The following is a 23,532-nucleotide window of genomic DNA, read 5'->3' as shown; positions in this document are numbered from 1 at the left end:
TGATGGCTTCCATGCGTCATAGTTTCCATGCATGATGGCTTCCATGCATCATGTCTTCCATGCATGATGGCTTCCATGCATCATGTCCTCCATGCATTATTGCTTTCACTCATCATGTCTTCCATGAATTATGGCCTCCATGCCTCATGACTTCCATGCATTATGGCCACTGTGCCTCATGTTTTTCATGCAGTATGGTTTCCATGTGTTGTGACTGTTTGATGCATCATGACGACCATGCAGCATGGGTTCTATGCATCATGAGTGGTCTGTGTGTCATAATATTCAGGCATTATGGCTCCCATGCAGTATAACTTCCATGCAGTCATGACTGGCCCATGCATCTTGACTTCATACACAGGTAATTTTGCTTGCATGAAAAAAAAAAAAAAACCAATGAAAAAGCAACTTTAAAAATCACAAGTGGTCATTCCTGGCTTGCATCCCCCTCCACCACCTCCCCTACACATCTATAACTAAGGAAAGCTTGTTGAATCAACCTAATTGAGGAGGACCACTTCTTCATTACTCACAAATGCAGGCATGGTTTGTTCTGTGGCCTCCAGAACCAGATTTTAAATTCTATTTTATCGTTTGCCTGTCTTCACTCCAAATCCCAAGCTGTTTCTGTTCCATACACTGTCTGGGGATCAGCTCTCTGGGTACCTCTTACTCCATGTCCAGGCTGGCTTCAAGGGCTGGACCTGCATTAGTCATCACCTCAAAGATACTTGTGAATATGCCACAAGTCCCATTTGAGAATATGATATATGATGACATTGCCTGAGCCAAACAGCCCACGTGTGTGAGAAAGCTCTCTTCTCAGACATTAGCTGTGATGACGGAGGGCCAATGCCGTCAGCATTTTGGTCATCATTGCTCTATGGTCATTCAGCACCAAGACCAGGTGCTCCACTTGCTGCTGCCTGGGTCAAGATTCTGCCTGAGTTCAAGCTCTGGCTGAGTCACTTTCTGGCTGTTTTTCCCTGGGAAGGATTCTTTTTTTCTCTTAGGCCCCTCAGCTGTAAAATGAGGATGGCTGTGAGGTTTCAGTGAGAATACATATTAAAAGCTTAGTGGTAAATCTCACTTAGGGTAAAGCCGGTTAAAGTTTATTGTTGTTAACATAAATAGAATGTGGTCTCTGTCCTCAAGGAGCTACAGCCAAGAGTGAAAACTTGCAATTAGAAAGATAAATGGCATATTTGATGACCGTTGGCCTAAATATATAACACAAGGAAGAACAGAGGGGCGCAGAGGCTGGGATGAGCTCTGCTTGAATGGCCAGGGAAGGAGTCCCAGGGGAGCAAGGCAAAGGAGCTGAGAACCAAGGCTGGACAGGGGCCAGAGCCCGAGCACAGGGTACTTCCAGGCAAGGTTACCCACCCCAGCCCTACCCAACCTATCATGTCTTGGAGGAATGCCAAAGTGTTGGGGGGAAACAACTTGAGCTGTTCTTTCCAGAATTGTCACCGAGTTTTGGTGCTGTCATGTACCCCAAGGTCATAAAAGGCTTAGATACAGCTTTAATTTTGGATGTATTAGTCCAATATGAAGCAGTAAGGGTTATAGTAAAAAAGAAGAGAGAAACTGATTCTCTCCATTTGAGATGTCTTTTTCGTTCTTGTTTTTAAGACATCAAAGAACAATAAAAGGGAAACCAAAGCAAGCTTTGAGAAGGTTGGATGATTTCAGCAATGTGTTCACCTCGTCCTGCCAGCCTGGGATGCACTGGGGCAAGGCAGCCAGGCTCAGGGCACGTTCTCCAACGGTTTTCCATGCCATTTCTCCCTGCACACGTATGCAATATGTGTGGTTTGGATTTTATCATGGGAAATCTCAGCATATGGTGACTTGAGCCTTTCTGGAAGGTTTCAGCGGTTTGGCCATGCATGGGGAGAGGAATGGAAGCCTCCACTTCCCCAGACAGCCTATGGTAGCTGAGACCTGCTCAGTCGAGTGACAAAGCATTCCACTTGTATTCTCCCTGGGTGAGAGTGGCAAAATCTGCCCCACAGTTAATTATAAAGAGTCTTTTTCTGACCGTCATGTTTCAGGTAATGGGGACTCACTAAGCTGTTGTAAGCAGAGGAATGTGGGTAAGTCTAGCAGGGCAGTGGCATGGTGTGGTGCTCGCTTAGCAGGAGGATGAGGAGGGCCTTTCCTGGGTGGCGCTGGGGAGGTGCTAATGGCTGGGTGGGTGAGGCGTGGCTCTGAAGCAGATGTGGAGGCCTATTTTCCAGCAGTGATCCTCTGACACCAGTCATGTGTCCAATGATTCAGTGAATTCTGAGGCTAACCACTTGGAGTTAATGCTGAACCCACAGGCTTAAGGGCTCAGACACACAAGAATACCCTCACTCTAGATGCCAGCTCCAAGTCCTGGGGACCACCTGCACTTCTGATCAAGCAGCTGTATATTTGAGGATTCCTACACCCTCCTCAAGTTTGATAATTTTTGAGAGCAAGCCACAGAACTCAGGAAAGCTTTATGCTTACGATTACTGGTTTATCCGAAAGGACAGGAATGAATGGCCAGATGAGAAGCGCATGAGGCAAGCTCTGGGGAGAGGGCAGGAGCTCCGTGCCCTCACTGGGTGCTCCACCTCTGATATGGTCTGGCTGTGTCCCCACCCAAATCTCATCTTGAATTGTAGCTCCCATAATTCTCACTTGCTGTGGGAGGGACCCAGCTGGAGATAATTGAGTCACGGGGGCGGTTTCCCCCATACTGTTCTCGTGGTAGTGAAGAAGTCTCGCGAGATCTGATGGTTTTATAAGGGGAAATCCCTTTCACTTGGCTCTCATTCTGTCTTGCTGCCACCATGTAGATGTGCCGTTTGCCTTCTGTTATGATTGTGAAGCCTCCCCAGCCACGTGGAACTGTGAGTCCATTAAACCTCATTTTCTTTATAAATTACCCAGTCTCAGGTATGTCTTCATCAGCAGTGTGGAAACAGACAAATTCAATGCCCCTGCGTCTGCCTGTGTTCAACAACGCAGAAGTCCCTCAAGCCTCCTTGTTTCAGTATTTTTATATGGGGTTTCATTGCTGAGACAGGGTGGATTCAATCACTGGCTGTTGGTGATGCAGCTCAACCTGTAGTGTTTCTTCCCTTCAGGGAGGATGGGGCTGGGGTGAAAGATCTAACCCTCTAATCACAGGCACATGCTTGTTCTTCTGGTGATCAGCCGCCTTCCTGAAGCCCTCCAGGGCCCCCTCACAGTGCATCGCCACATTAGCCTAAACTCATATATGTTAGAGGGGGTTCTCTATGAATAACCAAAGTCACTCCTACCATTCAGAAAATTCCAAGTGCTTAAGAGCCCCATGCCAGGAACCAGGGACAAAGACCAAATATATTTTTATTATGTCACAGGAGGGCCAAGATAAAGGAAACAGAGATTGTTGACTAGATTTCTGACTCAGAGCCCTGGTCTGAGTTTGGCTGGAGGCAGCAAATAAAGTTTAGAAAATACCTGAGCCAGTGATTGGGGGATTAAAACAACCATTTGGAGCTTAAAAACAAAAAACAAAAAACAAAAACACCCATTCTTCCCAGAGCTTAGAGTAGACCAAGAGGTGATCGACAGCTCAGGGTGTTTTTATTTTTGATGTGGGGACAACCATAAGCCAATTACCCTGGAATTAGCACAAAAATGGGCAAGGAGGGGAGGCCTCCTGGACCATCTCGTAGAAGCAGAGACTAATGATGGCAGGTGGGGTACCTGGACTCTCCTATTGCTGCAGCCTTCGCTGGGAGTCACCCGGCTGTGGCGAGATGGCATAGGGTGGGGACACTTGCCGTGGAGAAGGGATACTTGCCATGGGCAGGGACGCTTGTTGTGGGCAGGGCTATGGCAGAGTCAGGGCTGGCACCATCCAGAAGACTCCTGCCTGGTCCTCGCTGTGCCTGCACCTCCTTTGTTTCTTTCTGTGACTCGGGATGCTGCTCTGTTGGTTCCCAGTTGTCCCTTCTGCCCACAGAAGTCTTGTTTCCAGTTTAGCAGTCAGCCTACCAGGAGCCGTGCCTTCTGGAGGTAACTGGCTTCTTACATGCTCCCAGCCCTGCGTTCACCAGGGACTCTGCCAGGTCTGAGGCTCCACTGTCCTCCTTTTCCCACCTGCAACCAGCCTCACACAGGTTTCCATGGGAATGAGGTGGGAGAAGAGACTGGCATTCCCGAGAACGCATGACATGCTGCCTGCTCTTTGGGTAGAGATTTTCTCTTTACTGCAGAGGGAGGCTTCTTTGTGCTTTCTCTATTGTCATCTTGACATTTGAAGCAAGTCTGGCATAAGTAGGATGGGTGTCTTTAAATCCAGTTTACAGATAGGGAAAGTGAGATTCAAAGAGATTCAGTTTCCACCAAGGTCTTTCAACTAATCAAATGACGCAGCCGGGACTCACATGGATAGCTGACTGCACGTCTCATGCTTTTCCGTGATTCCACAGTTGAAACGATCCTGTGAAGAGCTGCGTGCCACCTGCATTTTGTCATGCTCAGTGCAGGTTCACCTGATGCTGTTGAGTAAATCCGTGTCCGCTGGAGACAGAGGGAGTGCCCCCGTCATCTGGAAATAAGGGGCAGCTTCCTGCCCTGCACGGTAGGCTGTGCTCTGCTTGTAGGAGAAAGAGATACGTCAGGTGAGCATGAATTAATATTGAGGCCCAAATTAATTTTGTCCCAGTGGCAACCTTGGGAGCTGGATGAATCCCAGTGTCCGCCTCACCCAAGGCCTGGGACCTTTGGAACAGGGGCTCCACCCTGCGTCAGGTGCCTTTGTCAGCAGATGTCCTGGCTGTGCTGGCTTGGAACAGTCACCATACCTTTCAAAGTGATCTGTCAGATAACAAAGCCAAAGGGATAATTCTGTCACATCTTTGGTTACCTATAAGATTTACCTGTTATGGATGCATTCAGACGCCAAGGTAAGGGTGAATTATCTTGAAAAGTGTGGCCAGGTGCAGTGGCTCACACCTATAATCTCAGCATTTTAGGAGGCCGAGGCTGGTGGATCACTTGAGGTCAGGAGTTCAAGACCAGCCTGTGCAACATGGTGAAACCCTGCCTGACTTTACTAAAAATACAAAATTAGCTGGGTGTGGTGACGCACGCCTGTAGTCTCAGGCTGAGGCAGGAGAATCTCCAGCCGGGTAACAGAAGAGACTCTGTCTCCAAAAAAAAAAAGAAAAGAAAAGAAAAGAAAAGTGTTTCCTTTCCTCCAACATCTAAAAATAAGTCAGAGCGTGGGGTAATGTGGTCCTACATCCAATCCTTGACTTCTTATTTAAAAATAAGGACATTTCTGATACATTTTACCTGTATCTGTTTGTTAGGGAGATGGTGCTGGACGCTGGTGGAGTGGGTGGGACTCATTAAAGTCCTGTCTTCAAGGTAGTTAAAATCTGGGAGAGATAAAGGATTGTTCTGAATAATAATAGTAACTGGCAGACTGTGAGATGCACTATACTGATGCTCCAATACATTGCTGTGCAAGTCCACGGAGAAAGTGCTCAGACGCCAGGAGCTCAAAGAAGGCGTGGCCTAGCAGAGCGTCGGAGGGCGCATGGGTGCTGTGCAGTGAGGATCGGGGCGGGGAGTGGGTGCTGTGCAGTGAGGACCGGGGCGGGGAGTGGGTGCTGTGCATAAGGATCGGGGCGGGGAGTGGGTGCTGGTGAGGAGAGCCCACGAGCCAGGGGCCCAGTGCAGAGCTGCATGGAGCAGGAGATGCCTCTGTGCCCGGCTGAAGTCAGATTCCAAAGGACAAGGTTGAATCTGCAAAATCTGTACCTGACCTGGGCAGAGGAGGGGAGACCTGTGGGGCAACCTGTGCCCAGAGCCACTGCCCTTGCTAGAGCAGCGGCCACAGGGTGGTGTCCTCTGGAATGACTGGGTCTGGCTGGGTCGCACGTGGCCGGCGTGGGGAGGTGCCGCTGGCCTTGTAGGTGCATCATGAGACGCCCACAGGCAGGCAAGAGTGCCTATCTGGGCTTGTCACCAGACAGTCTGTGGAGCTGCCAGGGATGGGAGGAGGGCTTGGGTTACCATGGGTCAGATGACAGGGCTTTCCATATTTAGCTGGGAGCATGGGTTTTATTCTGTTGGCTGTGGGATCACTGCTGAGAGGTTCCGGGCAATGAAGCACACAGAAAATAATGACGTTCTGCAGCCTTCCAGCCTTCCTGGAGTGCTGGTTCCACGGCTTCTCCCAGGCCTGGGTCTGTGTCTCCTGTGCCTTCCGATCAGGTCCCAGGTCTCAGCTGGCCCAGGGTCCAGTGCTCAGCTGGGATGCTTGGCGGAGACAGAAGCCGGCCTTTGTCGGGGCAGCCAGCACTCATCTCCCCTCCGGGCCGGATCTGAGTTCTGCCCGGTTTGAGCCCTGATTAATGAGGGCTGTTAATTAGAGCGCTGTATTCCCAGTGTCATGGATGTGGCTGGGAGCCAAGACCGGAAGGCGCGGATTCATTGTCAGAGCGGATCTGAGAAACTGGGGTGCCCTGAGGGTCGGAGGCAGAAGCCAGGCTGAGAGGATGCCATCACCCTCCTCGCCACTCTGACCCCTCGCCATCTGCCTGCGGGCTCACGCTTGGTGTTCCCTCCAGCTCTGCATGGCCCCTGACTACAGCCGTTTTTCCAGCTTCTTTCCCATGGTGGTGGGGGCAGTGAGCCGAGGTAGGGGTTTCTCTGCATATAGAGGGGGCTTAGGAGCTGAGGGACTAGGAGGAAGGAGGTGTAGGGATAGTGTAAATAGGGGAGGGGAGTATAGAAGGATTGGGGACATAACTGGAGGGGGACCTGGAGAGAAAGGGGGCCTGGATGCGGAGAGGAGAACTGTAGGGGAGGGGTGTTCTGGAGGTGGGGGGGGGGGAGGTTCTGGAGGTGGGGAGGGTCCTGGAGGGAAAGGGGCCTGGAGGGGGAGGGGGAGGTGTGCAGGGGAGAGAGTTCTGGAGATGGTGGTGCGGGGACCTGGAGGGAAAGGGGGCCTGGAGGGGGAGGGGTACCTGGAGGAAGCACTGACCCCAAGGGAGGGGCGCAGGGTCTGCTGTCACGGCCATGGAACACCCTGGGCGAGGTCACCTTGGGGCAGTGGCTCTTGAGTCTGACTGTGTATTGGGCCCTGCAGAGCTCCCGGTCCCCTTGTCCAGGCAACACTCAGTCCTGAGCCCTCCGGGGCGTTGTGGCAGCACCCAGCAAGGTCATGGGTAACGCTGTCCTGGTGATGCCACGTGCAGCCACACCTGGGAACCCTGCTTGGGACAGATGGGTGCCTCCCAATCCACCCACATGTGGATCTGGAGGAGGCCCAGGACCCCAGGGTCAGCCCTCCATATTGGCCTCAATGTCACCTGCCTGTGTGGTAAGATCATAAGAAACCCAAAATACCACCCCATCACCCTTCCCAGAGATTGGAAGTTTCCACCATTACAATGTTTTCCCCTTCATCCACTTCACAGACATCTGTTTATCATGGTCCTGTCATGGTGTAGGGAGTTCAGAGCCCTGGAGAGGAGTCACATGCCCTGCAGACGTGGCACTGAGGGAGGAGAAGACAGAGGCGTGAGCAGGTGATGCCTGCGTCCAGGACCATCTTGTAGTGGAGGTGTCCATCCAGCATGGGGGTGAAGGACGCTGGGAGGAGAGGGATGGAGAAAAGAAGGGCTTCTAGGGGAAGGAGCCAGACCCCAAGCAGCCAAAAGAAGAGACGCACAGCCTGGGCTGCAGAGCAGCCTGGACAAACCCACTGGGCAGGGCTGGCAGGACAGGCACAGGCGAGGAGGGGTAGGGGGCACAGAGTGAGCCAGGCAGAGCCTGTCAGAGGCCGGGGAGTGCCACATCCTGGCAAGTGGGGCCTCACCTCACGGACAGCCTGGCATGGGTGGTGGGACTGGCGTGGGACTTGCAGGGGTGAGTCTGGGTGCTGGAGCTCCCGGGAGACCCGGCCAGGCGGGTCACAAGGCCAAGGAATCCAATATTCCCACAGGCCAGGGACAGTGTCCTGCGCTCCTCATTTCCCCTTTAGTCCTCACACGATTCCTGCTAGAGCAGCGCTCACCCCCAATGGGGAAACTGAGGCTCAGAGCAAGAATGGACTTGCATCAAGTCCTGTATGCAGCTAAGCCATCAACCAGGGAACTGTCCTCTGCCTGAGGGCCCAGGAAGAAGCATGGTGCCTCAGAAGCAGCGGAGCCGGACCCCAGGGTTCCAATGACAAACCTCACCTGGTGAGACCGTGCAGTCTGGGGGTCTGTCTTGGGGAGCAGGGGCTGGTGTCAAGTGGGAGCCTGGCCCGGGGGAGGCCTGGGCCCTGCAGGAGATGGAATGACATTCCCGGAGGAGGGCCTAGGAGGAGCCCAGGAGAGGAGCTGGGCTTGGTCAGCACTTGGACATCGGAGCTTAGGAACCCCCTCGGGGTCTGCAGCCCCCCGAGGGTGTGGGGCATCCCGTGGGTATCCCGCGGGGCACCGATCACAAGTTGCCCTTTATTAGCACAGGTCACACAGACATGGCAACAGGACCTGGGCGCTCACAGGTTTCTGCTGGTCCTGGTGTCCAGGCTGCATGGGGATCCCTTGTCCTTAATCAGAATGGAGGGAAACGGGGTTGGGGGGAGGAGTTGTGAGGGAAACCAGGTCCCTCGCTGCAGGGAGCTCAGAACGCAGCACGGAGCTGTGAAGCTGAAACACTGGGGAGCCGCATGCAGTGAGGCTGCAATTCGGCAGCAGTGCAGTGGGTCCACCCGGGGGTAAGCAGGGCTGGGGGTGGGGGGGCCCATCTGGGATGTGGGGGACCCGCTGGGGCCCATCCTCTTCTCAGGCTGCCTCCACCACGGTGGCTGCAGGCGGGGTCCATACGTCCTGTGCTGCCCCGGCCTGTTCTTATTGGTAAAGGAGTGGTTTGGAGGAAAAACAAAAACCTTAATTCGACGGAGGGAGGGCTTGCTCTGGGTGGATTTTTGCTCCCAGATGGGAAGTATTTTAAGTCAATGAGCCCGTCCTGTCCTGCCAACATGTCAGTGAGGAAATGCTGCCTCCTCTGCACCACCCTGGCTTTCTTAGGAAAAAGACTGTTTTGAGGAAGGAATTCAAGAAGTTGGTTGAAACCAGCACTGATAAGTCTCCAGCGCTGACACATCTCCAGGACTGATACATCTCCAGGGCTGCCATGCGGTGGCTGAGGAAGGACAGTGTGAGATAGGCTGGACGCAGTGAAAATGGCAGCTCAAGAACAACGGATCACATCATTTTCTTCCCAGAAGAATCTGGGTTTGGGTTGCAGCTCCGCTCAGCAGGAGGCCCGGGTGGAGCTGGGAGCATCCAGTCGGAGGGGAAGGGGCGGTGTGCGCTCAGGAGTCTCCTCACAGGAGCATCAGACACTCTCACGCCTTATGATTGCAGCCGCTTCCTAACGGTGCTGTGAGGGCACTTCCGCCATGCCTGAAGTTTGAGCAACACTGAACCCTAGAAGCTAGAGTCCTCAAAGGGCAGGGCCTGGTGGCAGCGGGCCGGCCATGTGGTGACACCATCCGGAGGTTGCCAGGCGGTGTGCGGAGTGCCCCACTCCATGCCGGGTGGCTGGGCAGTGGGTCCCACCCTTCACTGCGCAGGGCAGACAGCCGTGACTGCTGATTCCACCAGGCCTAGAGGGGCGGTCTTTGAGCGCGGAACCCTTGTTATCCAATGGCACCAGCAACCCATCATGACATCAGGGACACCAACGGAGAAAGGCTTTAGAGGCTGCCCTTGCAATGGCTCCCCCGCATCTCCTCCTCCTCTGTGCTCCCATTTCCTTCTCAGATGCCAGGAATTGACTGAGGGACTCCACGGCACTTCGGGGCCAGCTCACAACACCCAAGGGGCAGCTGCAGTCCGGGGAGACCTCCCTCACGGGATTTGATCTTCACGCAGGGCTCACCTGTCTCTCACAGTTCCTGGGCCTCACAGGTGTGAGGAAGGAGGGGACAGGGGTCGCCCTCCGGTTCTGACCTGAGAACCTGGTGAGGTGGGGTGTCCCTTACTGGGATGGCAAGACTGGAGAGAAGTGGAGAACTTTGATCCAGATGCCTTAGGTGTGAGGGGTCTCAGGAATTCAAGGCGGGCTGTGCAGACGTCCATTAGACTTGGGGAGCTGGAGCTGTGCCCACCGAGGTTCCCTCCAGGGAAGGCCATGCCCAGTGCCCATGGCAGATGCTGCCCAGGCCTGGCCACCTGCGGGGTCTTCAGCACAGCACCCAGGACCCCATGGGAGCAAGCTCATTGTTCCACCCTCCCCACCCGCTGTGGCTCCTTTCTGTGACAGGCACTTGTTCTCCAGGGAAGCCTTTGGGACCCTCCAGGCAGCCCCTCTACAGGCCCCTCCTGTATCTGTGGGGAGAAGAGGGCAGCAGTGTCCCCTAGGAGAGGAGCGGAGGCAGCCTGGGAACCAGGCCACCATGGAATCACCCCTAGCTGGCCATCAGGGAGAGGACTGCCCAGCACAGCCTGCACCGTGGGGGGCAGCGGGGGCTGCCTGGCAGCCTTGCAGGGTCCGAAGTGCCTCTTGGGATGGGACGTGGTATCGCGTTAGCAGGTTTGACCTGGGTTCCCTGTGTGTGGAGGGACACAGGCTTGTCGGAAGCAGCAAGGTGCTTGTGGGAAGGACTATGCGGGTGTCACCTCTAACTCAGGCCTCTGCTAGGGACATTCCAGCCTCTCTCTCCCTGTGTCGTACATGCCTGAGTGCCACAGAGTCACCCTGGGAGTAGGCTCTGTCCTCTACGTTTCTCTTTGGCCACAGGAATGTCGGGGAGGGTGTCTTCATGTGGTTATCACCAGCGGCCCCTGACGGCTGGTTAGAAGGGACACTTTTCTGGTGCTTGTAGGCATGCGGTTCCTAACAGCGGGGAAGCCTTCTGTGAAATGCACCTCATTGTGCAAACATCAGAGTGCACTTACCCACACCCAGATGGGATAGCCCATGGCACACCTGGGCCGCGTGGTGCAGCCTGTGGCTCCTAGGCCACAAATCTGAACGACATGGTGCCACACTGAATAATGCAGGCAACTGTAACACGATGGCCACTGTTCACGTGTCTAAACATAGAAACGTTACAGCCAAAATATGGTGTTATCGTCGCATGGGACCATCATCTGCGCAGCTCATTATTGACTGAGAGATTGTTATGTGGTGCGTGACTGAATTTCCAAAAGCGTTCTCGGGGTCAGCATATGAAGAATTCTCCCTCCCTCCTCCCCTCCTTCCAGGTTCCCTCTGCGATTTCTTCCACTGCGCGACCTCACCGGCTTTATTTATTTTGAGAAAAGTGAATTCCAAAGGTCACTTTGAGTCCTTTCTTGTGAGAAGTCCTTTCCATAGACAGAGCTGGCCAGAAGTGACCATTTCTCGTTTTTATCTGCTCACAGGTCAGAAGAGACCCAGTTAACTCAGGAAGGCTGAGAGCCCCCCACTGCTCTTCGAGACCTTCCAGGTTGAAGGGGTCTCCAGTCCTATGTAGCTCCCAAGGCTCACTCTGCTGACAGCCAAAACCTCTAGAGTGGATCCATGCTTGCTGGCCTAGCCCATCGTGTGGGGACTCGGGGCCCACCCTGGTGGCGCATGGGTCCCTGAGTGTGCTGGAAGCATTCCTGCCCTGGTTCCGGATCCCTGCGCCTTGCAGGGCCAGAGGCTAGGTGGGCCTGGGCCTGTGCCAACTCTCAGGGTGAGCCCAGGTGACTAAGCCTCCGGACACTGGCTCGTGGTGTCCTGATCCCAAAGCTGGCCACCCCCCTGTAGAGAATGGGGTAGGCTCCCAGAAACTGAGTGGGGGAAATTTGATACTTTGCCGCTTTTCAGGGTTCCTTTCAGGCAAGAATGGGAAGGGCTAATGGAGGGCACTTGGTAAGTGCGGGTTCCAGCAGCCACAGGCTCAGCAGCCCTCCTGAGTGCAGCTGGAGGGAGGCCCTGACCCCACGCATGAGGAGGCTTGTGAGTCATTCCAGAGCCTTCTCTGGCTGAGCAGTCATAGGTGGGAGGTGACTCCCTGCAGGGGGCAGGGGAATGACCGTGGAGAACCTGCAGCTGAGCCTTAGGCGTCTGTGGGGCCGGTGTTCCCAGCCTGTTCCAGGCGCAGACATGCCCGGCTTCCCAGCCACCCCTACCACGCAGCCACACATTCCTTCCTGAGTCAGCCCCATGTGTCTGTGTCTTTCCCTCAGTGGAGTCACCTGTGGTGCACCCAGCCGGACCCTCTACCAGGGTAACCCTGAGTCTGGTTCTTAGCACCCCCCAGGTGCTGTCACCGGGCTATGCTGGTCAAGGGGCACCCCTTTCCCCTCGCGGTACTCGAACGCAGCAGCAGCCTGAGCTGAGTGCTGGGCCCTCCTGCTCCACCCCCGCCTGCCCAGCCTTTCAGAAGGTGAGGTCTGGAGGCGGCTGCACCACCCTTGACTGTGCAGGTGTCCCAGGCCACAGCTTATTTGATTTTCTTAGTGCTCATGGTTTTGGTTTAAAGGAAAGGATTCTCAGAGGTGCAGACCAGAAGCCATGGGTGGAAAAACCCCACGCAGCAGCTGGCAGCTTCTTCTCTGGCCGGCATTCATTTTGTGTTAAACTCAAAATCTCAGCCTGAGGTTTGTCTCTGGGAAAGGCAAAGGCAAGAGTGCCTTCCTTCCCATAACTGAGCCTTTCTGGGAGGAGGAGGGCTCTGCGCTCAGGGATCCACCCCCTTGAGGGCCCCCTCAGGGCCCTGAGGCTCAGAGTGGGAGACACGCCCAGACACACAGAGCCCACAGAAGCTGCAAGCCCGGCCAGCCCTTGGCTGGCTTGAAGGGAGCAGCATGTACTTGGCAGCCGGGCGCCCCCGCATGGGGAAAGGGGATCTGATGAATGACCCACGCCTCCGTGAGAAATAGGTTAATGCATCATCTCACCCGGGTATTGGCATTCTCGTAGAGCAGAGGAAGACAGGAAAGGCCTCTGAGAGTGAGCCTCCAGCTTTGATTGTCGGAAGGATGAATGGGAACCGCTGGCCTCACCCTTCTGGGAGCCCCTCTCCGGCCCTGGATCTGGGTAGGAGGTGGGCATGCTGCCTGTGCCCCTCTCCAGGAAGGTCTCAGGTGGGGCCCAGAGAGGCTGTAGGTGACTGCGGGTGGCCAGGTGTGAGCTGCGTGGCCGTCGTGCTTTGCTGGGGCTGAGGCAGCAACGCCAGAGGTCTCCATTCAGTCCAGGCCTGCTGGGACCCCAGGGGCACCTGATCTGCCTTTTGGGGCTTTGGGGCGCCCCTCCTCCTGGGGCTCTGGGACCAGGGTCCCAGAGTATGACAGGGGTGCTTGGGGAAGCAGGCTTCGGAGTTCACTGCTACTTGGCTCAGTGAAACCAGACCCCCTCACACAACCCAAAGGGTGAAACCCCTATTGGGAAAATGAGGAACTATACACATGGAAGCTGACAGGCCCTCAAACCCAGGGTGCTGGGCCTCCCGACACGTTCAGTGGGGGCTCTCAGAGACGCTGAGTGTCCCTGAGCTCACCCTGGGCTCCAGCTGCAGTTCTGCTCAGGGGGTCCAGGGGCTCGCTCTGATCTTCCTGACGGCATGGCTTAGGCAGGGGCTGTCTGGTCTCTCCCCAGATCTCTCTTCTACCTGTGTCTCTTTTCTTGCAACTGCCAGGAGCACTGCAAGCTCCCAGATTGGGCTGAGTGGGGCCCGGTCCTTCCTGCTGTCTTTGCTCTCTGAGATTCACTGCACCGGGCTCCCCTGCCTTCTGCAAGTTCTGAGCAGGCCTCCGGCGTTGGTACTGAAGTTCAAGCTCTAACACTTGCTGCCTCCAATCAGCAGCCTGAAAACCTTCCTTCTTTCACTGGGCTTCCTGCTAAAGCCCAGCTCTTGAGTTAGCTGGGTTGGCCATCGAGAGGCTACGTGGACCCTTCTGCCTAGCACTCCATAATCATATTTAGTGAGTGTCTGTGTCAGGCACTGTACTAGGGTCAGAGGCTTAGGAATAGGGAAGAGGAGCCATCAGATAGCCATGTCAAGTGAAAAACAGTGTGTGGTATGAATGAGGGCAGAACACACTCACTTCTACCTAGAGGTGTTGAGGAAAGCATCTCGGGCAGTTCTAGCTGCCTGACACCATCCTGGGAGGAGCACCCTATGAATGACACATGCTTGTCAGAGGCCTGCGGGATGCAGGGTGAGGGGGTGGGGTGAGAGTTATTCAGCAACAGGAACCCCAAGGTGAGACACAGTGTGGGGCTGTGAAGGACTGGGGCCACGTGCCCACAGCAGGATATGGCAGGACACCATTAGAAGGGTCTCTTTAGATCCCATCACAGAGGCAGAGAAGGGCTGCAGGGTAATAGGGTCTTGACTATTGGGGAAACTCACTTCTAATCCATCTGCAAACCCTGTCAGTGCCACCTCCCAAATCAAGCTGAGCACGACATCCCTTGACCTCACACTGGTCATTGCCCCGTCAGGGCCAGTATCCACTGTGGAATGTGTGTACAGTGCCCATCTGGCTTTTCTGCTCTGGCCCTGCCTTCCAGCAGCTCAGAGGGGCCCTTAGAAAGCCAAGGCACCTGTGCTATCCTGCAGCTTGGCACCCTCCAAGGGCCCCACCTTATTTACAGTAAAGTCAAAAAATGAGGTCCTGAGGTGCACCAGTCCTGCACCACAGGCCCCTGCCACCCCCACTCCCACGTCCATCCCTGACCTCTGGCCTCTCTTCAGCAGCAACAGCCCCAGCTCTTCCCAGACAAACTGCACCAGCTCCTCCCTTGGGGACACTGCACTGGCTGATTTAGCCATGGAGATGCCTAACAATTGTAATGATGCCCCTACCTCCTTCCAGTCTTGGATGTAGTGTCACCTTCCTGGTCTGTGGTGGGCACTTGTAGGGGTCCCCATGGCCCCTGACTCCTGTGTTCAGATCCTGGTGTAACCCAGCCCTCTGGTGTGACACACAGCCTGTGTCTTGCTTCCACCCTATAGAGTGGGCTGGCTGTGATGTGGTGCCACACTTGTGAGTGCATGATGTCATGAAAGACTGCATTTTTCCAGCAAACTCACTCTAGGGAAGTGACCACCTGGAGCAAGTTTGCTGGAAAAACAGAGTCTTTCATAACATCATGAATAACTTTGAATAACCAAGTTATCCCCAAATAGAAGGAAATTCTGCCAACAGCCTGAGTGGGCTTAGAAGGGGATTCTTCCCCAGTCAAGCCTCCAGATGAGAACACAGCCCGACTGACATCTGGATGCTGTTTCATGTAAGCCTAGGCAGAAAACCCAGCCAGCTTGACCAGACTCCTGATGGCAGGACAATGAGTTAATAAGGCGGCTGTTTCCAGCTGCTGAGTTTGTGATAATTTGCTTTGCAGCAATAAAAACATTCTATGCATCTCATTTATTTTTCTTGTTTCCTTACAATGTAGGCTCAATGTCTGTGTCTGCTTTGCCATATTGCCAGTGTGTAAGGGGGTTCCCATCCCACGGTGGGCATTGCATGAATGCTTCCTTCATGAAGCTCTGTTTTATTGATTTCAAAGACAAGTGACAGACAAAGAGAGAAGCATTTTGATTAACAAAATCCAAAATGTTTTTGCTTTGCAGATATAGCAATAAGGTCCCATGGTCACTTTATTTTTTCTGTAATCTCATTTAATAGCCATTCCTTTCCTCAAATAGAGACACAGGATGTGATAATCAGAAGGGGACTTCATGACCACCTAAGCTGATCTCCTTTACAGATGAGGAAAGTAGGTCTCAGAGAGAGGAAAAGACTCATTCAAGATCATATAGCGAGTTAGTGAATATTGTGCACAGACAATAAAACAGACACAAACAGAAGCAAAGGCACTTCTCTTAATTCCCAGTTCAGGGCTCTTACCCCAATACCATACAAAAACCCAAGTATTCAGTAGCTGAAAAGACCAGCTCTTTTGTCTGTTTTAAAAACAGGTACAATGCTGAAATAAGCAAATTATATGTTGTTTGTAAATTTAAATTTACCATTAATGTGATGTAATTCTAGTATTAAATAAAGCGATTTTCCTAGGGAATGTTGGCACTGGCAACAACTACATAATACTAATTGTGAGGAAAATGAGACATCACATGGTCCAGGCCTCCCGGCAAATGACTACATGTGGTGCATCTCAAAGAAACTGATTTCACAGTGGGGGGCAATAACTATTTATTTCTTAATGAGTGCAAGTGTGTATTTTAGTTTATGGAAAAGTCAGCCATATTTTCTCATTCTTTTCCAGTCAACCATCTATATTATCTATATGATGAAATTTGATAGACTTTATTTTGCAGCAAATAAGTCTGTGGATATATTACAAATACAATTTCAAACAATGCATTACAAATTATGTAGGCAGAGATGATTTAATATTTAACGGCATATGTCTAATTAATACACTGTGATAGATTGGATCAAATTCAAGCAATGTAGCCTTTTAGGCAATGAATCACTTCCTAGGTATCTTCATAGATATTTGATCAATATTGCCATTTAAAATAGGCTTCTGTAGTGTCAGATGGGTAAATAGTAATAACACAGGCTTGGTATTTATTTTTGTCCACTTTTATTATCTTAGAGAAAAGATATTTCATGCTCATCTTTGGTCTGGTAACTTTGGAAAATGACAGAGTTAACATGCAGCTTTTTCTCCTGCTCCTTCAAAGATGCATAGCATTTGCTATTGGTTATGGGAAGTGAGTGAAGGTGTCCTGCTGGGATTCCGTCGTCAGTACAGACGCACACGATCCCCTGTCCCTGTGTGCACTCCCTCATCCTGAGTGCTCAGAGGAAGTGACTGCAGGCGTTCTGCTGAGCACTCTCATGTGCCTGGCACCATGCGTGGGAGCCCTTTGGTGCCTCTTTAAGATCTGGGTCAGAGGCTGGTAGAGAGAGAAATCAGGACCAGGAGATGCCTGGATGGCTGCCCCTATCTCCGGCCACCTGTCCCTAAACTCTGTCTGGCCCCGAGGCCGTTCTCCTCTCTGTGCCTTCTGCTCTCTTCTGCCAGTGCTGGGCTTCACCTGGACTCACCCCTATATCATCTCATCCACTCTGGCCTGGCTTGCCTTGGCACCATTTTCTGCTTGTGCATGTTTTGCTCCTGCATGTTTGGCACATGCTCCTGCACCCAGGTGCATCCCTGCTCTGGTGTCCATGGTAGGGGGTGCTCCTGAGCATCTGGAGCCACCTTGACTGAAGCCTGACCCAGCCCCAGGCCCACCAGTCCCACACATATCCCGACAGCCTGGGTCTGTTTCACGTGTCCAAGTTCATCAAATCCAAATTGGAGCAGAGGAGGGCGGTTCCAGTTTGGGATTAATTCAGCAGATTTACAATCCCCTTTCTCTTAGGAGAACAGCCCCTGTCTACTTTCATCCACAGCTGCCAGTCTCAGCTCCACCTCTAGGTGACAGTGACCCTTATGGGGTGTATTAGTCCACTCTTACGCTAGTATAAAGAACTACCTGAGACTGGGTAATTATGAAGAAAAGACGTTTAATTGACTCACAGTTCCATAGGCTGTACAGGAGGCATGGCTGGGAAGGCCTCAGGAAATTTACAATCATGGTGGAAGGTGAAGGGGAAGCAAGCACATCTTCACATGATGACAGGAGAGAGTGAGAATGAAGGGGGAAGTGCCACGCACTTTGAAGCCATCAGATCTCATGAGAACTCACTATCACGAAAACAGCAAGGGAGAAATCTGCCCACATGATCCACTCACCTCTTACCAGATTTCTCTCCCAACTTTGGAGATTAAAATTTGAGCCAAGCCATAACACAGGGCTCACTAGAACCCTTCTGTGGGATTGATAAATGGAGGCCAGGAGTGGGGAGTTCTATTTCCTCTGTCTCTAAGTGTGAGACATGAGTCAAAGTTGCTCGTAGAGCCTACTGTGAAGTGAAGCCAAGAGTTTGCGGGCCCCTGTGGGGGAACTGGGAGGATTTAGAACCCAGGTTCTCCAGTGCTGTGAGCTACTCTGGTGTCCTTTCTGGCTGCAGCCATCAATAAATCCATCTTTTTCTGAATACTTTGGTGTGGATGCTTACTACTTGTGGGCATTCATAACCATCCCTGTGTGGTGTGCATCATCACCCCCATCTTACAAAAGGAGAAACTGAGGCTCCCAAGGTGTGCAGAGTCATATAACTATTTTGCAGCACAGTGAGATTCTGCCCTTCTCTTCTAAGTCTCTGCTCTTGGCAACCAGAGTGTCTCTTCTCTGTCCTTCCCCTGTTTCGTCCACAGAGAGGAAGAAGCAGAAAGAAGAGGAATGGAATTGCCCGAGAGGAACACACACAAGTAGCACTGTCCTTAAACATTTCCATGTTGATGAGGGAAGGCGGGAGCCTGTAGCCTCATTAGTTGTGATGCTTGCTGTGCATATTTCATGAGAGAATCTTTAAAGACATGACTCTAAAGAGGCAGAAACTTTCAATTTTTCCTTCTTCTGCCCTCTGGAGAAATAGGTCTGCTGTGGTTTGGAATACGACACCTGCAGCCTTGGCCTCCTGGAGGGTAGGGTGCTGCAGGGGCAAGCCCTAAAGGAAGTGAGAGTGGCACCTGTTTGAGGAAAGGCAGATGCGTTAGATCTCCCAGGAACCTTGCCTCCGATCTTAACCTCACTTTGGGATATGAAGCAGCAGTGTTGGACTGAAATTCCTGCCAGCCGCACCTAAGCAAGAGTGTGAATGGACGCCGAGGGCGGTCCCACCCCGGGGGCATAAAGATGCCCCTGCAGACTTGGGCCTGCTCTGAACTCTGCCCACGGCTGTGCGGGTGCCAGGCCCCTGGTCCAAGCTGCCCCAGCTCTAGGTCCTTCTTGGGGACACACGCAGGAGCCCTCCGTTCCCATCCGTGTCGCTACATCTATAATGGTTGCCAAGCCGCCATTTTTAAAATAGCTTTTTATTTTGAAATTAGTTTGAGATTTCTAAGATGTTGCAAAAATAAGGCAGAAGTCCTGTGCCCTCCACCCAGTTTCCCACAGAACTCCCTCGGCCCTCAGCCCCTTCCCAGGCAGGTCAGAGACCTGTCTTGTGTGCAGCCCAGTCCCAGTGACTGGTGTGGTGGGGTTGTAAAGACCCAGGTCACTGGACTTGCCTCAGCTCTAACTCTGAAGGTCTCCTGGGCCTCAGCACTGCCCTAGGGTGGGCCAGAGTCTGCACTGAGACTCTGTCTCCGCTCATGCCTCTGTCCACCCTGCCTCCCTGTCTGACTTTTCTGGGGCTCATGGAGGCCTCCCACACTGACCTCTCAGGCATGCTTTCTAGGCCCCCAGCCCTGGGAGACATTGGCCAGCAGTGGCTGGAGGATGCACAGGCTGGCCTTGCAGGCAGTGAGAATCGTCACTGGAGGTGGGAGAAACAAGTAGCTGCAGCACGAGGGCCGCCGCTTCGCTCAGTGTCAGAGGCGATCCTATTGGGAGTGAATGTGGTTGAGGGACAGGGAAGGGGTGGGGTAGACAGTGGGCAGCACGGACACCTGTTGAGCTACTGTGAAACATGGCAAGGGCCGAGCTGGCCTGAAGAACTGTGTGGTTGGTGGAGTAGGGAGAAGGACTCAGCTTCTAGGGAGGACCAAGGAAGCCGAAGGATCAGTTCTAGGTCTGACTCACAGGAGTTGCTGTATCTGAACAAGGCTGAACTCTCAGTCCAGGCAGGCTGGCGGTGCCAGGCAGAAGCTGAGGGTGGCAGGGCTCAGCTTTGATGTGTGAAGGGGTTGGCACTTTTGCAAACCTGGAGCTGCCTGGTTCTCCAACACCCTCTGAGCCCAATGAAGGGACACCTCCTTAAGAATGGGAGCCAGCACTGCCTCTCTGGTTGGGGTGATGCAGGGGCCTGACACTGCACAGCAACACTAGTCCCCAGGACTTGCCCCAGGGCCCCTCCTGGTCCCAGTGTATCCAGGTGGGGAAAGCTAGCTCTGGTAAAGGAGGAAGAGGGCTGTAGGTCCCAGCCAGTCCCACCAGCAGGGGTGGGGGAGCAAGCAGAGTGCTGGATGGAGAAGGTATTTGTGCAGGAAGGCAAGGGAGACAGAGCCCGGTGTGGTGGAAGGGAGGGTATGAACTTGGGAGTGCTACCCCGATCACAGGGCTCAGTTTTGCAGGGCCCCTGGGTGGTGGTGTGGAATGTCCCTAGGATGTCTCCAGGGAGCAAGGAACATTCAACGGCCCCTGTGTGTGGTGGCAATACCAGCATTCACATAGCAGATGTTGGAGGGCTTATGAAAGGCATGGAGAAGCAGGGGGCACATGGCAGAAGACATTCAGCGTGAGGCTGGAGACCTGCAGGGAGCTGCTATCCATGTGAGGGCCCAGGAGACACATCAGTCCCCAAAGCTACCTGCATGGTGGAGGCAGGCAGTGTGGACTTACTCTGTAGGTCATGCTGGCTGTAGAAGAGGCTATTACAGAACTGGGACCACCCAGGGCAATTAGGGTATTGGAGCTTAGAATGACAGAAGCCAGGTGTCAGGAGCCAGTGGACACAATTGCCATGAGCTGGGAAGTGGGAGGGGCATTGGGAGACCCTCATGTCCCAGATATTCATGGAGAGGCTTAAAAGAACATGGCGCCCTGAGGGCAGAGCAGGTGGGTGGCCAGCATGGGCCTGAAAGTGCAGCTGATCCCCACCAGAGGAATCTGGGACACGCTGGCAGGACTTGACACAGTTGCAGCCTCAGACCAGCAGCTGTGGCAGAAGCTGAGGTTCCTCCTACTCACCTTCTCTTCCAAAGTCCCCCAGGAAGGGTGGCCCACCTGAGTCCTGGAGGAACTGCCAGGGTGTGACCAGTGGCACTGGCCCTGGAAATGGACTGCCCAGGTCCCCTATGGCAAAGGAGGACCTGTGAGCTGTCAGTGCCTGCGAGTACCTGGTGGATGGGGGCCCCCTTGCTCAAGGTCACATCTCCTCTCAGGGTGGCCTGCCTCCAAAGATTGGTTGACCACTCAGCAGGTTCTGAAGGGACATCCAGCCTCAGACTTGCTGTATTAGTCTGTTCTCATGCTATTAAGAAATACCTGAGACTGGGTAATTTATAAAGAAAAGAGTTTAATTGGCTCACAGTTCCCCATGGCTGGGGAGGCCTCAGGAAACATACAATTGTGGTGGAAAGCACCTCTTCACAGGTGGCAGGCAAAGGAATGAGAGCCGAATAAAGGGAGGAAGCCTCTTATAAAACCATCACCCCCATGATTTAACTACTTCCTACTGGGTCCCTCCCACAACACATGGGGATTATGAGAACCACAATTCAAGATGAGACTTGGATGGGAACACAGCAAAACCATATCATTCCACCCCAGCCCCTCCCAAATCTCACATTTCAACACACAATCATGCCTTTCCAATAGTCCTCCAAATTCTTAGCTCATTCCAGCATTAACTCAAATGTACAAGCCAAGAGTCTCATCTGAGACAAGGCAAGTCCCTTCTATCGATGAGGATACAAAATCAAAAGCAAGTTAATTACTTCCTAGATACAATGGGGGTACAGACATTAGGTAAATACGCTGGTTCACAAATGGAAGAAATTGTCCAAAATGAAGGGATTAGAAGCCCCATGCAAGTCTGAAATCCAGCAGGGCAGTCAAATCTTAAAGTTTCAGAATGCTCTCCTTTGACTCCAAGTCTCACATCAAGGTCATGCTCATGCAAGAAGTGGGTTCTCATGGCCTTGGGCAGCTCCATCCCTGTGGGTTTGCGTGGTACAGCTCCCCTCCTGGCTGCTTTCATGGGCTGGCATTGAGTTTCTGTGGCTTTTCCAGTGCAAGCTGTCAGTGGATCTAAATTCTGGGGTCTGGAGTAAGGTGGTCTTCTTCTGATAGCTCCACTAGGCAATGCCCCAGCGTGGACTCTTTGTGGGAGCTCTGACTCCCTATTTCCCTTCCACACTGCCATAGTAGAGGTTTTCCATGAGGGCTCTGCCCCTGCAGCAAACTTCTGCCTGGATGTCCAGGTGTTGATATACATTCTCTTAAAGCTAGGTGGAGGTTCCCAAACCTCAATTCTTGACTTCTGTGCACCCACAGGCCCAACACCACATGTAAGCCACCAAGGCTTGGGACTTGCACCCTCTGAAGCAATGGCCTAAGCTGTGTGTTGGCCCCTTTTAGCCACAGGTTGGACAGAGGGCACTGAGTCCTGAGATTGCAAAAAGCAGCAGACCATGGGCCTGGCACAGGAAACCATCTTTCCCTCCTAGGCCTCCCAACCTGTGATGGAAGGGGCTGCTATGAAGACCTCTGACATGCCCTGGAGACATTTTCCTCATTGTCTTGGTGATTTAACATTTGGTTCCTCACTACTTATGCACATTTCTGCAGCCAGCTTGAATTTCTCCTCAGAAAATGGGTTTTTCTTTTCTATCACATTGTCAGGCTGCAAATCTTCTGAACTTTTATGCTCTGCTTCCCTTCACATATTTTTGTGACTACATAAAGCTGAATGTTTTTAACATTGCTCAAGTCATCTCTTGAACACTTTGCTGCTTGGAAATTTTTTCTACCAGATACCCTACATCATCTCTCTCAAGTTCAAAGTTCCACAGATTTTTGGGGCAGGGGCAAAATGCCACCAGTCTCTTTGCTGAAACATAGCAAGAGTCACCTTTATTCCAGTTCCCAAAAAGTTCCTCATCTTTATCTAAGACCACCTCAGCCTGAACCTCATTGTCTATATCACTATCAGCATTTTGGTCAAGGCCATTCAACAGGTCTCTAGGAAGTTCCAAACTTTCCATATTTTCCTGTCTTCTTCTGAGCACTGCAAGCTGTTCCAACCTCTGCCTGTTAACCTGTTCCAAAGTCACTTCCACATTTTCAGGTATCTTTATAGCAGTGCCCACTACCCAGGCCCAATTTACTGTGTTAGTCTGTCCTCATGCTGCTACGAAGGAATATCCAAGACTGGGTAATTTATAAAGAAAAGAGATTTAGTTGACTCACAGTTCTGCATGGCTGGGGTGGCCTCAGGAAACTTACAATCATGGTGGAAGGCACCTCTTCACAGGTTGGCAGGAGGCAGAATGAGAGCTGAGCAAAGGGGGAAAGGCTCCTTATAAAACCATCGCCCCCATGATTCAGTTACCTCCCATTGGGTCTCTCCCATGACATGTGGGGATTATGGGAACTACAATTTGAGATGAGACGGGTGGGAACACAGCCAAACCGTATCACCCTCGGGGTTGTCAACATCCTGCAGAGGATGCTCCACAGCAAGGTTTCCCTTTCCTCTGCCTCCCTCCCTCCCTGCTCACAGCACTGTATCCCAAGAGTCTTTGTAGTAAACCACCTGTAAGCCCACGTGCTGAGGGGCAGCCCAGGACAGGAGAGGACACAGGACAGAGGACACAGTGCTGGTGGCCGAGGAGGGCCATGGAGGGCTCCACACTGCTCCTCCACTTCTGCTAGCTCACAGGAGTCAGAGGTGCTCCAGGGCTGTGTTCTCAGGCCTGCATCCTGAGCCTGCTGCTTTCCCTCCAAGAGATGGAGTCTTGATCTCTTCCACCTGACACCAGACT

Source organism: Hylobates moloch, unplaced genomic scaffold, assembly GCF_009828535.3.
Source record: "Hylobates moloch isolate HMO894 unplaced genomic scaffold, HMol_V3 SCAFFOLD_13, whole genome shotgun sequence".
In the NCBI taxonomy this organism is placed as follows: Eukaryota; Metazoa; Chordata; class Mammalia; order Primates; family Hylobatidae; genus Hylobates; species Hylobates moloch.
The sequence above is the reverse complement of the archived record's forward strand: the minus strand, read 5'-3'. Positions refer to the sequence as shown.